This window comes from Kogia breviceps, chromosome 3, assembly GCF_026419965.1.
Source record: "Kogia breviceps isolate mKogBre1 chromosome 3, mKogBre1 haplotype 1, whole genome shotgun sequence".
Lineage (NCBI taxonomy): Eukaryota > Metazoa > Chordata > Mammalia > Artiodactyla > Physeteridae > Kogia > Kogia breviceps.
The window spans coordinates 168,261,437-168,280,295 of NC_081312.1; the positions used below are offsets into that span (position 1 = coordinate 168,261,437).

At 47.2% G+C, this 18,859-nt stretch overlaps 1 protein-coding gene across 2 annotated transcripts in view; it reads right to left on the reverse strand.

The window, feature by feature from the left end:
- Nucleotides 1-531: 531 nt before the first annotated feature.
- The window catches only part of UPF2 (UPF2 regulator of nonsense mediated mRNA decay), a 210,224-nt gene continuing 191,896 nt past the window's right edge, over nucleotides 532-18,859 (reverse strand). For both annotated transcript variants that reach the window (XM_067030264.1, XM_067030263.1), the window contains exon 23: nucleotides 532-933. The gene's annotated coding sequence lies outside the window, so the exon portion shown is untranslated. The remainder of the gene's footprint in view (nucleotides 934-18,859) is intronic.

Genomic DNA, 18,859 nt, shown 5'->3' on the forward strand with positions numbered 1-18,859 from the left:
TCCCTTTCCTGCTGTATGTTTTCAATATTCACCTTACCTAACTCTGTATTGAGATGGTACTGGCCACGTTTAGAAATTTCTAGGAATCTAGAAACAGGAAAAAAAAATGTGTTGATCAAAGTGGAGCGTGATTTAAAGCTTATCAGTGCTTCGACTGATGTAGTGATTGCTCTGTGCGAGGCACTGTTTAAGCATTTTCTGGATGTTAGTACATGAATCCTCATAAAGTCTCTATGCACTAGGCTTTATGAACCCCATTCTACAGAAAAGAAACTAAAACACAAAGATACTAAGTGACTTGCCTGTCATCACACAGACCTAGCAGGGCTAGGTCTGAAATCCAGGGGGTCTGGCTGTGAGCACGGACTCTACCCCAGACCACCCTGCTGCCCCTCTTACTGGCTTTGAGGTGACGGCGACATTCCATCACTTTGTAGACACTTCTGTTGTGCAGGAAGCACACTGAATTATTCTTTTAAATCACAGTCTAGTGTATCATGCTCCCTGCCCCCAAACAAGAGTGTGCGTTCCTACAGGGCCACATCAGTCCTCTGTTGTTTATTTCTCAGCACCTGGACACTGCCCCGCACAGCACAGATCTCCCATGAGACTTTCCGGGTCCAGCTGAATGCAGCCAGGGTGCAATTTCCCCCCACACCCTCACCCCGTCCAGGCTTGTGACACAGACATGAGAAATTTCTTAAAATGCTCAAACCACATTTTCTAAATCAGTTTTGCAAAGTTAAATAGCTCAGCAAAACGTGAATTAAATCCATGTTTTCTCCGTAGGTCCGTGGAAGTCGACAGTGCCTCTGTGTAGGTCGATATTCAGGAGTTACTTTGGATGAAATCAGATCCAGGGGTTCCAAAAAGCCCATTTTCTTTCTTTAAAGCACAGCTGAAGCATGTTTTGGCCTCCAAATGCTTGCACTTCTGGTGATAGAACAGAGAGAAAATAAATGGTTGGTTGGCAAAGGGGAGAAGACAGCTAATAGATTTGCTCTTGACAGACTCTATTGAAACAGTTAATATGCCTATTTAAACCAAAATTGGCTCATTTGTTACTGCTGTCAAAGTTATTATTCTGATCCTTTGATAATTATCCCTTAAGTTACCAAGTCAGTCTGTCCAGTTTTCACGCATGAAGTTTCTTCAAGGCCCTAGTCGCATATCAGCAACCCCACCCGGTCCCTAAAGGAGGATGGACAGTTGCCAGGGTCACTCACTGTATCCCTCACCCCACCCAGCCCACCCACCCCAGGGACTCCTCACACCTGTCCTCCTGCCAGTCTAGTGGTGAACCCCACACACACAAGTTACCACGTTCCCGTGAAAGCAGATTTAATTTCCTTTATTTCAGTTGCATGGATTTTTTTTTCCCCTGGGTCTATTTCCAAAAGAAACAGTTGAAAGGATTTTAAAACATCACTGCATGTATTTATTGAGTCTAAACTGCAGAGCGCCGTGCGAGGCATCATGTGATGTTTTTTTTAAGACAATTCCGACTCTCCAGGAACTTACTCTAGTAGATAAGTCACGACCACGTTAAAACTCAAATACAAAATAGCTGTCATGCACGGGAGTCAGGTAGCTGGGCTGCCTCTGTGCCCACGCCCTGTGACTCGCCGCGTGATGTGGGGCTAGTCGTCGAACCTCTTCGAGCCTCAGGTTCCTCATGGTTAGAAGGGGGATGATAGTGATACCTGGCTCCTAAGTGGTTGGAGGATTAACATAGATGAGACTTGATGACCCCCCCCCCCCCGCCTCCCAGTGACCCACCTCCATATCACGTGCAGCTGTGGTGGGCACGTTCCACAGATAACAGCTTCCCCCCGTTATGAAATGAGCTGTGTTCCCACAAAGTTCATATGTGGAACTACCCCTGTCCCCCAATGGGACTGTTTCTGGAACTAGTGCCTATAAGGAGGTAGTAAGGTTAAATGAGGTCATAAGGATGGATCCCTAATCTAGAAGGATTAGTGTCCTTATAAGCAGAAGGAGAGACACCAGGGATATTTATGCACAGAGGAAAGGCCGTCCACAAGCCAAGGAAAGAGGCCTCGGGAGAAACCAAACCTGCCCACACCTTGACCTTGGACTTCCAGCTTCCAGAACTGGGAGGAAATACATTTGTTTTGAAGTCCTCCGGTCCTCCACGTGTTCTGTTAGAGCGAGCAGACTAAGATCCGCCCCCAAGCGCTTTGTCTCCGCCTCTGCGGTGGTGCTGGCTCTCCAGTAACGGGCTCAGCCTTCAACACAAACCCCAGAGTGGCGGGGAGGTAAGGCCTCCAGGGACACCCCTCCACACAGCAGGTGGGGTGTGTGGATAACCGCCCCGGGGCCCTGGCCGTGGGAGGGAGAAGCTCTCAGGTGCGGGGCTGTGTCTTCTCAGGCGGGACCGGCGGGGCTGAGCCCACCACCCACAGCGCTGACCTGCTCGTTAACGCAAACTTCATCTGCTTTTCTCCTTCCTGCCTCACCTGGTCCCACGCCCTCACCTGTGCTTCCTGGGATGACCTTCCAAATAAACCGCCTTCACACGGGCCCTTGATTCGGGGTCCGCCTTTGGGGAACCCAAACGAAGTCAAGGGATAGATTCACATCAGTCACTCAGGGAACACCCTCCATCCCTCACCCAAAAGAAGTGGAAACGAGATTTAGCCACGGAAGACACGTTACAGTGGGGCCATCTGACCGGTTGCTAAATGAACACCACAGGAAATAAGTATTACAGGAACCAAGAGGAAAAATCAATTCTGGCTCATTCGTGGGCGGATGGAATCTTCTACGTGAAGCTCTAGCTCTTCAGGCCAGAAGGGATCTCAGCGCCCAGTTACCTTACAAACTGTGACATCACACAGACAAGGTCTAGATGACTAAAAAGATATAGACCTAGCCAGCCCTGGTACTCAACGCAGGATGTTCTGACCAGAAGCTGGGGTGCCCTTCCTGGCGACATCCCCTCGAGGCTGTCAGGGTGAGCAGCCCCATAAACAATCCACGCTTTCCGGAAGTTTCCTTAGCAACGTCCAGGAAAAAGACTGAGCAAGCGCCTGGTCCCCAAACTCCCCTCCAGTGGGCCCTGGAGAAGGAATTTATGAGCTGCTGCATCTCTAGTCCCTTCCTTGACATTTACTGGCTTTTTGATGAAGGTTAGAGCAATTTTTCTGTCAACAGCTTCTCATTAGGGGCCTGGTGATGTTCTTTGTGACCATTATTTTACTCGGCATCATGCCTGGTCACTGTGAGGAAAAGAGGTTCCGCTTAGAAAGCCTCAGCAAAGAGCTCAGGTTATCCCACTTAAATATTCCTCGGGGCCGACAGCGCCCGAGGCTTGTGTACTGAACTCAGACAACAAGCCAGCCTTGCACGAACCGCTCAGCTTCTGGCATGGTGCCTCCCCACCTCTTTTTAAACACATAGTTCAGGTTTAATTCTCTGTTTCTTTTAAAAATGAATTATGGAGAACTTGGAGGTGAAATAATCACTAGGACTTACTTCTCAGAGACCACAGGTACTCACCACGAATGACAAGTCTGCCTTGGAAAAGCCTGGAACCAGCAGGTGTTAGAGGAAGGTGTCCGGTTCCCCTGATGGACTGTTTATCTCGCCCCTGAAATGCACTGTCTGCACACGGTGATGCTTTAGGAAAGCATCTGGAGACGTCTGAGGCTCCTGTCATTCTTCCTTCATACACCCTCCTCCGCCTTCCCTACAACCGTGAATCTAGCCTGGAATGGCTCTTTTTCCAAAAAAGCGTTTTTTATTATGAACAATTTCAAACACAGGGAAAAGATGAGAGAATGTGGTAATAAACTACCATGTACTCGTGGCCCAGCTTTCACAATCCTCAGCGGATAGTTTATCAATCTCGTGTCACCTGTCCCATCCCCACTCCCCTCCGGTCCCCACCCAGACTCTTCTGAAGTGGATCCCAGAGTCACCTCCTCAGAACAGAACGACACTGCTCTCACCCAAGAAATTCCAAGGGATTTGGGAGCTCTGTGTAGGGAAACACGGTCAAGGAGCAAATATTAGGACAAAAGATGCTCCTGGTGCACTTATCACTCAGGAAATGACAAGGGTCTCAGGAGCCCTGCGCCAGGACCTGGGGACAGAGACCAGCATATACATGTTCTCTTATCTCACAACAACCCCTTGGATGTCTTTCCCTCCTGTTCCCAGGGATCATTTTCCAAAATAACTACCTCCATGCAGACCTGGGGCTCAGGCTCTGCTTTCCGGGGGAAACCCAGGCTGAGATGCCAACCAGGGGAGGGGCCAAGGGATTTCCAAGAATGCCAGCAAAGGGAGTCCCAGGGTGACCACCAGGCACCAGACCCTTGTTCAATTAGAATCTCTGGTTCTCAGCGCTTGAAGCTGCAGTTCCAAACTTCTCCAGCAGAGGGAAGTGGTAGCTTAGCTCTAGATGGACATCTCCACGGCCTAACTGCTGCCAGGTTACCTGGACTGGAAAATCACTTTTGCTTTTTAGTCCTGAGAATAAAAGAAACGTATTTAGCAGATTCAATACTAGTAAAGTTAGTTAGATGTCCGTTCATCTGAGGCAGTGGAGAGGAAGAAGTTCAGAAATATAATTGTTTGCTTTTTTTTTTTTTTTTTTTTTTTTTTTTTTGCGGTATGCGGGCCTCTCACTGTTGTGGCCTCTCCCGTTGCGGAGCACAGGCTCCGGACGCGCAGGCCTAGAGGCCACGGCTCACGGGCTTAGTTGCTCCGCGGCATGTGGGATCTTCCCGGACCAGGGCACGAACCCGTGTCTCCTGCATCGGCAGGCGGATTCTCAACGACTGCGCCACCAGGGAAGCCCTGCTTTTCTTTTTTTAATAAGAGTCAGCTGATCTCATAGTGTGCTATAAAGATGGCTCCCTGTATTATTTTTTTTTTTTTTGCGTTACGTAGGCCTCTCACCGCTGTGGCCCCTCCCTCTGTGGAGCACAGGCTCCACGGCATGTGGGATCTTCCCGGTCCGGGGCACGAACCCGTGTCCCCTGCATCAGCAGGCAGGCCCCCAACCGCTGCGCCACCAGGGAAGCCCGCTCCCTGTATTTTTATTCCTGGGTGGTCATCAGAGGAAAGCCTCCATATCAGGGTTTCTCAAGCTCAGCACTGTGGACATTTGAGGCCAGACAATCCTTTGTTGTGGGGTTGTCCGGGCATTGCAGGATGTTTAGCAGCATCCCTGGCTTCTTTCTACCCATGAGATGCCAATAGACCGCCCCGCCCCCAACCCCTTGTGACAACCAAAATTGTCTCCAGATTTTGCCAAATGTCCTCAAGGGGGTGGAGGAACAAAATCACCCCAGTTGAGAACCTGGGTGATTATCTGGGCCAGTTAGTTTATCGGCGGAACAAAGTATTGATGCTGCAAATGAGGCCAGAACCATGTTTTCAAGCCTGCCTCGGGCTGTTAATATCAAAGGGCAGCGTTTACTGAGAGCTTTTCGGGCCCTGGGCTAAGAACTTCTGTTCTAGTCCCAGGCCCACCTCGGAGCAGAACTCAGCACCCTCTACTCTCCCCAAAGAGATTCAACTCTCAGAAAGCATTAAAGGGAAATGGGAATATTCCTGAAGATGACCTGAGGAGACAAAGACAAGCCTCTTCCTAAGACTCTTCCTTTGACTGTTCTTGACCCCAAAATTCCTCTGCCAGGCCTGGTGGGTAGAGAGGAAAATTCTTCTGTCTTCAGCTGCAGCTCACCCTGCACCCCTCACAAAACCATTACTCCTCCAGCGCACCCCATCCCAAGACTCTTATCAAAGTACCCCCCCATCAAACAAGTTTCTTGCTAACATGGAAGATTTTTCTCCATATTGTTACACCTTCATTCACCTCATTTTTATAGATGAGGATGCCGAAGGATTGTCCCCAAAATCATACAGCCAAAAAGTGATGGAAGCAGGACTTGGACTCCAGACAGAGAAGGAACATCTGTCAGGGCGCATGATGCTTTCACAGGCTCGGAAAAGTGTTTTCGTGTTCATTTCTTTTAACATCAGAAGAATGTCATTATAAAATATAATTTTAAATTTTTTCATGGAGGAAGGAGCGCATCAAGGCAAAAGTGCCTGGGGTCCCGTAAAGTTATCCTGCACCCCGACATTGTGCTCCATTGTTGGTGAGGGTGTAGCTGACACACACCTGCCTGCTTGATACAGAGCCAGCCTTGGTGCAGCATAAGACTGACCTCAATATTGGGGGAAAAATGTAAAAGTACAGGTCTTAGCTATTATGGGGTCAGTGGTATCATTTTCATAGATTCATTTATTCACTCAACAAACATTTCAAATGGCCTGCTGTAAATGAAAAAATAAAAATTTTTAATATTATTAAACTTTTGCTTTAAATACTATTAAATACGTTAGTTCTAAGTTATGAAAAGTAGAGATTTTTAAAAATTTGACACTAAATCCTGAGGGACCGTGATCTCATTGGATATTTTTCCAACACTAGACTTGGGGATGGGGCGGAGTCATGATCCTTCACTCATTTCACTGCACCATCTCTGTGCCAACTAGAGGTGGGGTGATGTCTTAGTTTGCTTGGGCAGCCATGGACTGGGCAACTTAAACAACAGAAATTAATTTTCTTATAGTTCTGGAGGCTGGAAGTCCAAGACCATGCCAGTCAAAGTGCTGGCATGGTCTCGTCCTGGTGAGGGCTCTTCTTCCTGACTTGTAGATGGCTGCCTTATCAGTGGGTCCTCACATGGCAGAGAGAGATCTTTGGTATCTCTTCCTCTTCTTATAAGGGCATCAGTCCCGTCGGATCAGGGCTCCATCCTTATGACCTCGTTTAACCTCAATCACCACCTTAAAGGCCCCCATCTCCAATTCAGTCATATGAGGGGGTTGGGACTTCAACATATGAATTTGGGGGTGACAATTCAGTCCACAGCTGGTGAGCTGGTCAAACAATTTATAGCTGGTATATTTTTAGTATTTAATTGCAAGCCTGCCCTAAACAATCAAGGAGGAAGGGTGTAGTTCTTTGAGCATTCTTCCCCAAAACCTCACCTCTTCTCTGCTCCTTTGCTCCAATTAAAGTGGAATATAATGATGTCATACCCTGATGGTAATCTCTTCTTTCATGGCTGGAGCTGGTGGGTAATAGGGGTTCTTTCTGTTTGGGATGAGGTGGGATGTTTTGGGTTAGGTTTGGGTTTCTTCTTCTTCTCTACTCTGAGAACAAGAAAAGGCAGGATTCCTGTCTAGGAAGGGTGGCAAATTACTGTGGAAAGAAATTCTATCAGAATTGACCATTCCATTCAGCAGCTAACATTTTTCAGTAGTCTCTGTTTTCTGCTAAGCTCCACTTCTCCACAGTTGACTCTGATTTTGAAGTCCATTTTAATGGATATACAAAAAAAGAGAAATAAGATTTTTTGAAAATGTATTTAGTGGGGGCACAAAATTATACCATTAATTGCGTTTTGTTTGGTCTGATCTTACATTCCCTGAGCACATAGTCCTGCTTGGCTGAATGCCCCTCTTTCTATTTGCATAATAATTTCTTGACATTCAGATGATTCTCAGATGTTTAATCTTCCCTAACCACCCAATCTAGAGTCCTCTGGTCACGCCATCCACCACCTCCCTTTAATTCCCTTCTCAGCACCTACAACTTTGATTTTCTTTCTTTTCTCTCTTTTCTTTTCCCTCCCTCTCTTGTTTACTTTTTTTGCATGAGACTATAAGCTGCATGAGGGCAGGGACCCTGACTGTCTTCTTCATCTCTGTACCTCTCATTTCAAGGACATGCCTGGCATAAAGTAGGCACTCAACCATTATTTGTGGAATGCACAAATGAATGGGTGAATGAATGAATAAGATCTCAGCAAGGAGAAGGCTTTTTATCTTGGTTCAGCAGTTTCTAGCTTTGCTTGGAGAGCTCTTTACAACCACTGAGAGGATTGCAAAAGGAATTAAGGCCAAGGAGAAAGAATTCTTAACAGTGGAAGAGAGAGAATATAGAAGCAAAGAAGCAAGGATGAAGCATGGGAACTCAAGAATTCCCCTCAAAGGTGAAAAACCTGTACCATGAAAACTATAAGACACTGGTAAAAGGAACTGAAGATGGTACAAATAAATGGAAGGATAGTCCATGCTCATGGATTAGAAGAATTAATATTGTTAATATGGCAATACTACCCAAAGCCACCTTGAGATTCAGTGCAATCCCTATGAAAATTCCAATGGCATTTTTCACAGAAATAGAACAAATATTCCTAAAATCTGTGTGGAACCACAAAAGACCCCAAATAGCCAACATAATCTTGAGAAAGAAGAACAAAGCTGGAGGTATCATGCTTCTTGATTTCAAACTATACTACAAGCTACAGCAATCAAAACAGGATGGTATTGGCATAAAAACAGACACTTAGATCAATGGAACAGAATAGAGAGCCCAGAAATAAATCCATGCATATATGGTCCATTTACAACAGAGGAGCCAACAATGTACGATGGGGAGAAGACAGTCTCTTCAATAAATGGTGTTGGGAAAGCTAGACTGCTATATGCAAAAGGTATTGGGTTACAATATGATTAGAGCTGGCATTATATAACATAATGCTGTATAACAAAGATAATTCATGTTTTTTTACTAGAGAACTACTATGCAGTCACCCAAAAAAATTTTGTAGAAAGAGGCACTGCAGGAAATAAAAAGAAGTATACACAAGGGTCCTACTTGTTCAAGTTTCCAAGAGTGGACTTAAAGCTATCTTCACTTCGGTAGCCCAGACGCAATTGTCAATGACTGTCATAATTCCCTCTTAGGGCCATGCATGTTAGAACCACCTGGAATGTTTAATGCCAGACCTGTTGAAGCAGAATCTCTGGGTTTGGAGGAATGCAGGTATTTGCAATTTTAACAAGTTCCTCTGTTGATCCTTATACATTATATCAAGAGGAAGAGAGAGAGAGCAAGTAGAAAATTTTCTGGTACCGAACACACAAGTTCACATTCAATAACACTCCTCCACTCCTGTGTTTGTTTTGTCTAGTCCTAAAGTTGCTTTTATTAAGGGAGTTGAGATACTGGCCCATGAAGCTTATTTGTTTGTTTTTTAAATGCTGCTTTGATTTCTCAGTCGGGCTGGGTTTACATTGCCCTTGGCGTCCTCCCAGAGAATTTTAGTGCCATTGAGAAAATCAGTCTGATACCCCCTTTACTTATCCCTTCCACTTTTGGAGCACTATGTCGTAGGAGGTCCCCAACTTTAGACATCTGAAACTCAGAGTCGTGTATAGAGGCACGGGTTTGGACCCTGGCTAGACTTCAAGAGCAACAAGGAAAACTCCAGGGAGAGTGGACCTTCCCCAAGGGCACTGAGGATGCTGGCAGGCTGCAAAAGTCAATTTCAATAACAATGACAAACTAGTTGGGGTTCTTCAGATGATGTGTTGTATTAATGGCCTCCCTGCTTAAACGCCTGAACGGGCAGGGATTTGAAATGAGGATCTTGCAAGAAATGGACATACCTTGAAGATGAGGTCTATTCTTATAAGTTGTATAGAGCACCGCAAGTAAGATACGTGTATAAAGCCTCATTAATAACAACAGTAGGGACTTCCCTGGTGGCTCAGTGGTTAAGAATCCGCCTGCCAATGCAGGAGACACGGGTTCGATCCCTGGTCCCACATGCCTCGGAGCAACTAAGCCAGTGCGCCACAACTACTGAGCCCACACACTGCAACTACTGAGCCCGTGCTCCACAAGAGAAGCCACCGCAATGAGAAGTCTGTGCACCACAGTGAAGAGTAGCCCCACTCACTGCAACTAGAGAAAGCCCGCACGCAGCAACGAAGACCCAATACAGCCTAAAATAAATAACTTTATTTTTTAAAATTAAATAAAAAGTAATAAATAAAGGTCATAGCATTAAAAAAAAATAATAACAACAGTAGTTTAAGCTCTACTCAGTTCCAATGAGTTTTTGGTGTGTGTCAGAAGTTGTCAACCAATCAAGTACACAAGTGCCCACCTTCCCCCAAGAGGGAAAGTCAATAACAAGAGACACGCTGAGGGCCCACCTCCAGCTCTGCCAGCGCCTTCTGACTACTCAGCACTGCCCAGCAGGTCACAAAGCACCAAAGAAGCTCCACTCTCACCTGCTTGACACTGGGCTTCTGCACATGATTTCAACTAATAAAATCATCCTGCTCCTTTAAATTTTCTAGTAAATGTTTGAAAACGATTGTGTATCACACTCCCTAATGTAAAGAACTTGAGGTCAAAAAAGAGGAATTACCCACCCAAGAGTCAAGTAGCTCCATTAATGGCAGGTGTAGGATGTATTCATTTCTTCTCGCTGCTGTAACAAGCAACCACAAACTTAGAGGCTTAAAACAACTCAAATATATTACCTCACTGTTCTGCAGGTCAGAAGTCCAAAATGGCTTTCACTGGACTAAGACCAGGGTGTCAGCAGGATCGCATTGCTCCTGGAAGCTCTGGACAGAACCAGTTTCCTTGTCTTTCCCTGCTTCTACAGGCTGCCCACGTTCTCTGCCTCGTGACTCCCACCAGCGATGACATCACCCCAAGCCCTGCTCCTGGCATTACATCTTCTCTGGCTCTGACCCACCTGCCTCCCTGTTATAAAGAGGCTTGTGATTATATTGGACCCACCTGATAGTCCAGGAATCTCTACTCATCTCACAATCCTTAACTTCATCACATATGCAAAGTCCCTTTTGCCACGTAAGGTAACATATTCACTGGTTTAGGACGCGGACATTTGGGGGACCATAATTCTGCCTGCTACAGAGGACCAGAACCCAGGTTCCTTGACTCCCAGCCCAGGTGTCCCTAATAGCTCTCAGGCCCTCACTACCCCTTGGGCTCCTCAGAGTTCAAGGTCATCTCTGAGGTTCAGAGACAGAAGCTGGGCTGCACAGCAGCAGAGGATTTCCTCTTAAAGTGGCAGTGTACCATTGTGTACACCCCGTATACCCCTGCTACCCCATAACCACCCCTACATTACATCACTCCTCAGAAGGATGGGGCTGGCCCCTTAGGTTCAGGAAGCGTCTTGGTGGCTCACTGAAAGGGGCTGAAGGTATAGAGATAGTGCTGCTGACTGTCCTGGGGGTATCTCTCAGGAACCTGAGTGTGGTAGGATGAAGCACCCTGATATCTGCAAGGCCCTGGGAGCGCCCCGAGGGCTGGTACAAATGCCCACCAGCCATGCTGATGAGAAGCCAGCAAAGAAGGGAATCAGGATGAGGAAAGTAGGGAAAAGAGAAGCAGGCTGAGCTGTGGGGTCAGTAGGTCTGTGTGAGGCCAGGACAAAGGAGCCTGTGCTCAGGGGAACAGCGCAGTGCTGGCCACCCAGCACTGCCCAGCAGCTGAGTCACCTCCACCGACCACTCAGAACCCCCTCAGCCAAGAAAGTTTGGCTGGAGAAGAAACAGAAGAGGACTCCGCCCAGAAAACACGCACCAGAAATCCTGCCAGCCTCAGTGCCATAGAAATGATAAAATTCCAAAGGTGTTCCCACTTTTCTACCACCGCAGGCGGAGTCCGGGAAGGCTGGGGGCCTCAGAGAGGAGGTGCCGGGTGGGAGGAGAGTGACGGAGGGGTGTCAGCTATGACCAGGGAACCAAGCGCCATCCGCCTCCCCAGTGCTGAGCAGACGAACAGGAATACCTGGGGCCAGAGGCGGGTTTTCCTTTCTCTTGGGAAAGCCAGCTGAGAACGCGTCCATGGCAACTAGGGGTGAGGGGTGGAGAGTCCACAAGTGAAGACAAAGTATCAGCTGCTCATCTAGAGAGGGATAATAATTAACCAGGAGGGTCCCCTTTGGTCCAATGACCCCAGGAGACAAGTGGCAGGGTCAGAGGGTTGGCCTCACGTGTGTGTGACCTGGGCAGCCCCCCCAGGGCCCCCACCCAGAAGGATCTCACAGTTGGGTTCAAGCTCGGCTGTCACCATCTTAAACTTATTCATCGTTTTGAAACCGAACAGGACCCTGAGACACTTTCCTGGGGGCAGACCCCTATGTCCCCCACCTCTTGTTTGCAGAAAAGCTTTAGCCTCCTAGGCCTTCCCCAAGTTCCAGAGAGCAAATTTAATCAGAGAAGTGAGAAAATGCAGAAACAAGGGAAAGCAGTTGAGCAAGACAAAATAATAATAGTTTAGCCATAAAACAAAGTCAAGGACCCTTAGTTCCTCCTCAGGGGCTACAGATAATATCCCGAGCCATGTCCTTGAGTTGTTTTGCAGATACTGAAACCTCCACCAGGTGGAAACTGCTGACCAGGTAGACCCCAGACCGGTCGGAACCAGGAGGTTGATGATGTTAACTCCCGAAATACCACCCTGTTACGTCACCACCAACCAATCAGAAGGATGTACACAAGCTGATCATGCACCTGGGGACCCTTCTCCCTCATGTTGCCCTTAAAATCCCTTCCCCTAAAGCCATTGGGGAGTTCGGGCCTTTTGAGCATGAGCTGCCCGGACTCCCTGCTTGGAGCCTGCAATAAACGCCGCACTCTCCTTCCCCACAGCCCGATGTCAGTGGGTTGGCTTTGCTGCATGTCAGGCAAGCAGTTCCAAGTTTAGTTCAGCAACAATTTTTGAACAAGAGACCCCCTCATTTTCATTTTGCACTGGCCCCCTCAAACCATGTAGCTGGTCTCCGGGTGTATCATGTAGGATACGTTGTGTCTGTGTAGGACGAAGGGTGAAGAAGGAATTAAATGCTCAGTGTCTCATTTAAGAGGTAGATCTCTTATCTATTCATTCAGTCAGACAAAATTCAGCAGAACATTCTCTCCCACCCTCCTCCCAACCCCCCATGAAGGTACGCACATGTACAATCCCAGGCTTACCCCTCACACAACTGACCGCTCCAAACTGCAGTCCCCTGATGTCCAGGTGGGATCAGGCCAGCGTTTAGGGATGCTGAAGTGTATTTCATTGCTTTTCAGGGAAATAATCTAATGCTCAGCTGATAGGCTCATACACATTTCTGCCAGGGCTCAGAGGATCCAAGAGAAGAGCTGAATGTCAAAACGAGTCTTAACATTTGGAATTTAAGTTTTTTCACAGATTCAACCACCACCATCAGAATAAGATTTTAAAAACAAAGACGAAAGGAAGGTCACACTATTTTTTAAAAGGTGAGAATAATTTCCTCGTAAGATGGTGGTGAAATTTCATTAAACTGCACCTAGGATATTGCCTGTGTATGTAGAGGCTAAATAAACAAATGTTAATTCCCTTATTCCCTTCAAAGCCCCTCTTTGTACACTCTTTCTTCTTTTCCTCCAACCTTGCTGCGTAAGTTACAGCCTTAAGCTGCCCCTGCCCCTCGGTTACCTAACGTGATGGGCTGAATCATAACAAAACTCCTATGCTGAAGACCTATCCTCAGTACCTCGGAATGTGACTGTGTTTGGCGTTGAGCCTTTAAAGAGGTGGTTATGATAAAGTGAGGCTTTATAGGTGGGCCTTAATCCAACAGGACTGGCATCCTGACATAAGAGGGGATTAGGACACAGACAGGTACAGAGGGACGACCACGTGAGGACACAGGGAGAAGAAGACCATCTACAAGCCAAGGAGAGAGGCCTCAGGAGAAGCCAAGCCTGCCCACACCTTGATCTGGGACACTGAGTCTACAGATGTGAGAAGATAAAAGTCCATTGTTTAAGCCACCCAGCCTGTGGTACTTTGCTGTGGCAGCCTGAGCTGACTAATACACCTAACATCATCTGAGTTATGGTTATTGGAGAGGAGCAAGCCTACACTGCCAAGAATGATGAAAACTCTTATCAGGCAACACCTTGAAGAAGCAGCACTGCTCTTCAGGAATCTAGCTGGGTGCTTTCCACCAGGTATTCGCTGGGTGTCTTTTCTCCCGGGAGTTCATTGCCTCCTTGTAAATAGAAGCCACTGTCCCCTGAGGAGGGAAGTGGGGGGTGTATTGGGGGTCATCAGTCACTCATGCCAGCCCAACGTACCCAAATGTTCACATACCCCTGGGCCCTGTTCCAACCTCAAGAGAAGGCCTTTCCTGGTCTTACAAGCCCTGAGCAGCAAAGCACACATGGAACCAATCTTCTGCCCAAGGACCAGGCTGAATTAGCCCCCAAATTCTGAATAAACTTCTGGTTTAATGGGCTTTACTTGTGTTCCCTAAGGAAGTTACAGACCAAGAGTTGGAAATGGAGGAGGTGTCTTAACATTTGGGACTTAATCATTCCTGGCAAAATTATCTGGAGCCATGAAATCTGGATCAAGGCAGGAATGTCCAGAAGACCTTATTATACCATTCCTAAACACAAACACTTCCAACTGAGTTTTCTCATTACCAACACTGTGTTAAGCACTTCACATACATGTTTTTCTCCCAAGCAAGATTTCAACACAAAGGAGCCAGCCTGCATTTAGAAAAGTACCAAGAGTCAGGCCTGTGTATTTAGGGTGTCAGGGAAAGAGCTTTCCCAGGGGAGCAAATGCTTTGTCCATTACCATGTCCATTGCTTCTCCCTGGATTTGCTCCCATGTACCTAGATTCTCAGATATTTACTGGCTCCTTTCTCCTGAGCCCTCTTCCAATATATATTATTTAGTAATAATATTAGTTTTTAATTAATGTGTTTACTTATACCCTGTCTTGTTCTGAAAAGCACTTAAGGCAGCTCATAGGCAGATAAACTGCATACGGCAACTAGCATTCATCGATTCAACATAAACGGAGCACTTCCTATATTCCAGGCACTGTGCTAGGTCCTGGAGAAACAGCATTCACGTTCTGCCGGGCTCTCCTGGGTCTCTCCTGCACATGTGCATAGTGTCCCAGCCAGCAGGGATGTGTGGAGAGCCCATCTCAACCCTTTGGCTCTCCCATTCCAAGATGTTCTGTTAAATATGTAGCTGGTTCACCACTTACCCCAATCAGGAGCACATTCTTGAACTTGCAGAGATGTGAGTTTTCCCCATTTGTTTCCTGCCAAGATCTCTGTTGCTGTCAGTGCTGTAGGTTTTCACCCTCTGCTCAAAATTGATTTGACCCCATTGGCAGTAAACTTGATATTTTTTTCTGGTCAGCCCCTTGCTGATAAAATAGTGGACAGAACTGGGAAGAGGGCTGGGATGGAAACAGACCAGACAAAAAGGCTACAGGCCCGTTCTCGCCTGAAGCTCTATCCATTTTTCATGAGTAAATGCTTCTCAATTTGTTGTCTGCCTTTGGCCAATTTCCAAAGCACAGAAATGGTTGGTTCTGACAATATGGTCCAGTTTCATACTGTCTGGGGAGGAGAGGATTTACTGACCTTTTAATGTCACGATAGCTGGAAGTTTGGCCTATGAAGTTTGGTTGTTTTTTTTTTTAAATTTTTAATCTTGATGGGGCACGAATTTCCCAGTTTTCTGCTGTTTCCACTGTCCCTGTGGTCCTGCACTTGTTCTGCTTCGTCACCTGCCTCACCCTTGAAGGGACTGAGCTTAGGAATTATGATCCACAGTGGTGACACCTAGACAACGTCCTAAAAGTGCAATGGAATGTATAAATAGTGCTCGGGCCTGTGTGCTCGATTCTCTGGAATATAAAAGCATTCAGGGCTTCCCTGGTGGCGCAGTGGTTGAGAATCCGCCTGCCGATGCAGGAGACACGGGTTCGTGCCCTGGTCCGGGAAGATCCCACATGCCGCGGAGCAACTAAGCAACTGAGCCATGGCCGCCAGGCCTGCGCGTCCGGAGCCTGTGCTCCGCAATGGGAGAGGCCACAACAGTGAGAGGCCCGCATACCGAAAAAAAAAAAAAAAAAAAAAAAAAAAAAAAAAGCATTCAAGAGAACGTCCTTGTCTTCAAGGCCCCGAAAATCGCGGGGGGAGTTGGGGAGCGTGGATACAGAGAGGTAACTAACAATGCAATGGCTGGAGTCCACCACAGGCACAGGGATGGACTTCCCGGGGGGTCCAGTGGTTAAGATTCTGCGCTTCCACTGCAGGGGGCGGGGCTTCCATCCCTGGTCGGGGAACTGAGATCCTGTATGCCGCATGGTGTGGCCAAAAAAAAAGAGCACAGGGATGTCCTCTCTAGGCTGGGAAGGACAAGAAGTGATTTCTCAGGTTTATGACACACAGACCCTTTGTATGATTGGTCAGGTGTCTTGTCAATTACTAAATATTACTTTGGTACTTGGAATGAAATTGCTTTCATTGGAGGGAATAAACTAGTGTACCTTAATAAAGAGAGAAGAGTTTGGGAAGTGGGATACGAGGGAGTGCTAGATGTCACCTTGCTGCTGGTGGAACGTGCATAGTAAACAGAATACCACGTCTCAGCTCTGCCGCTGCCGTGCTGTGAGATTTGAGAAATTCATTTCTGCATCTGTGCAATGAAGAAGGGGTGGGGAAGTGGTAATCATTTTTGGTTCAAATGCCCTGTGGTTCTAAGGGAGGAGAGAACCTTTTCCCTACAATCTCTAGAAGATATGATTATGTTTGTTCCCATGTATCAGAAAGATTAGTCACTAGATTTGCCCAAAGCGATGATCCCCAGAATTGGTTAAGCAGGGTTTCTGAATGTTTTAAAAGTTATTTTAGTGAGAATATTTTGAAAACCTGATGAAGTCATGACATCTTCTCGAGGCGAAATAAACCGCCTCTTCCTAAACATACAAAACGTTGCCGCGAATCACAGGGAACTGACACCCTCAGGTTAAGGACTCTTGAGAGAAAACAGCGAAAAAGAGACCATGATGAGCTTCGAAGCCCTGGATTCAGCTCTGGCTGTTGTAGGCTTCTCATTCTTTTTAAAATAGTCAAAGAAAAACCAAAGTGAAGGTCTGAATTAAAAACTAACCTAGGAAGATCTGTTGTAGAAAATGAAAATTGTTCATCGCCGAGAGAGGCAGCCTAAACAGCTAGAAAATCTCACTCTTCACAGAATCCCAGGCCGAAGGGAGGAATGAAAAATTAAAGGCATTAATATTTATCACAGCCAGAGAAGGAAAACCTGCAGGAAATGATGAGCAAGGCTGCAGCAGCAATTATAACCGAAGACAGGAAGCTAAAACAGGAGGCTTATCTCATTAGTTAATTTCAACGCAACACTACAGGGGGGTATTTTGTCCAGATGCCTCAAAAGAACCCTTAATCCTTCCACAGAAGGAGTATTCAGAGATCATCTGGAGAGTTACTCACGCCCTCTCAACCTCTTCTCTTTGCCCTCTCCCTTTTGGAAAGTAGAGAAGGAATCCAGCTAGGTTAAGCGAGCGTTTTGAGGGGGAGCTATGCTGCACAGCATGTGGGATCTTAGTTCCCCGACTAGGGATCAAACCCATGCCCCCTGCAGTGGAAGCTTAGAGTCCTAACCACTGGACCGCCAGGGAAGTCCCTAAGTGAGCATTTTTAATTTCAACTCCTAGAACATTACGTTGTGTTCATTTTGAAATCATCTTACAGAGAGCCAGCCCACGGGCTAAGGTATAGATGCGTCTGACAGAAGAGAAGAAGCAGAGTCCAGGGGTCCAGCAGGGCCATGCATTTCAGACTCACTGCTGCTTTTGCTGCCCCGGGCCGCCTCTCAGGTCAGAGGTCAGAGGTTAGAGGTTATCAAACACCCAGGGCAGGGACTCCCACGTTCTGCAAAGTCATAGGCACCACTGTCATCATCTGCTCCCAGTACTCCCGCTGTACTTACAGGCTCCCTAGTCACTCAGGAAGAACGGCATCCTGCAGAAGGACAGAACCCACAGTGCAGAAGGACTCTGGGGGCAAAACTAAAATGCAATAACTTGTGCGTTGTTCTCTTTCAGGTCAGTGCTTTTTTGCTATTTAGAAGTCTGCTGACGGGCTTCCCTGGTGGCGCAGCGGTTAAGAATCCGCTTGCCAATGCAGGAGACACGGGTTCGAGCCCTGGTCCGCAAAGATCCCACATGCCGTGGAGCAACTTAGCCCGTGCGCCACAACTACTGAGCCTGTGCTCTACAGCCCACGAGCCACAACTACTGAGCCCACGTGCCGCAACTACTGAAGCCCGTGTGCCTAGAGTCTGTGCTTTGCAACAAAAGAAGCCACCATAATGAGAAGCCCGCACACAACAGAGTAGCCCCTGTTCACCACAACTAGAGAAAGCCCGCATGCAGCAACGAAGACCCAATGTAGCCAAAAATAAAAAATTAATTTTTTTTTTTAAAAACAGAAGTCTGCTGAGAGACACCCCTGGCAGTCCAGTGGTTAGGACTCCCCGCTTCCACTCCAGGGGGCGCAGGTTCGATCCCTGGTCAGGGAACTAGTATCCCACAAGCCGCTCTGCACAGCCAAAAAAAACAAGAGATAGAAGTCTGCTGAAGCAAGCAACATCAAAGCACCCCATGTCCTTAGTCTCTACAGTCTGTTCTCCGCACCCAACAGCGATTTTTTGAATACTGAGTCAGATCCTAATACGCCTTCAAAATCCTCCAGACAGACCCCACCTCTCTCTGAAGGTAATCAGAGTCGCTGATATTGTATATGAGGCTGTGCTACTGGCTGTCTTTCTGACACCCGCTCCCCCAGCCCCTGCACTCCAGCCCACTGGCCTCCGCGCTATGTCCAGAGCGCTCCGAGCCCACTCATACCTCAGGACCTCTGCACACACTGTTCCCATGTCGGGAGAGCTCCTTCTGAATCCCTCAGTATCTGCAAGGCTCACCCTCACTTCTTTCAGGTCTCTGCTCATATGTCACCTCATCAGAGAGGCCTTCCCAGCCATGCTGCCTAAAATAACAGTACTTGTTCATCTCTCCCTTAACCTGCTTTACTTTTTCCGTAGCACACGTTGTTACCTGGTATTCCTATAGATCCTCTGTGTTTTTAAATTGTATCCTTTTGA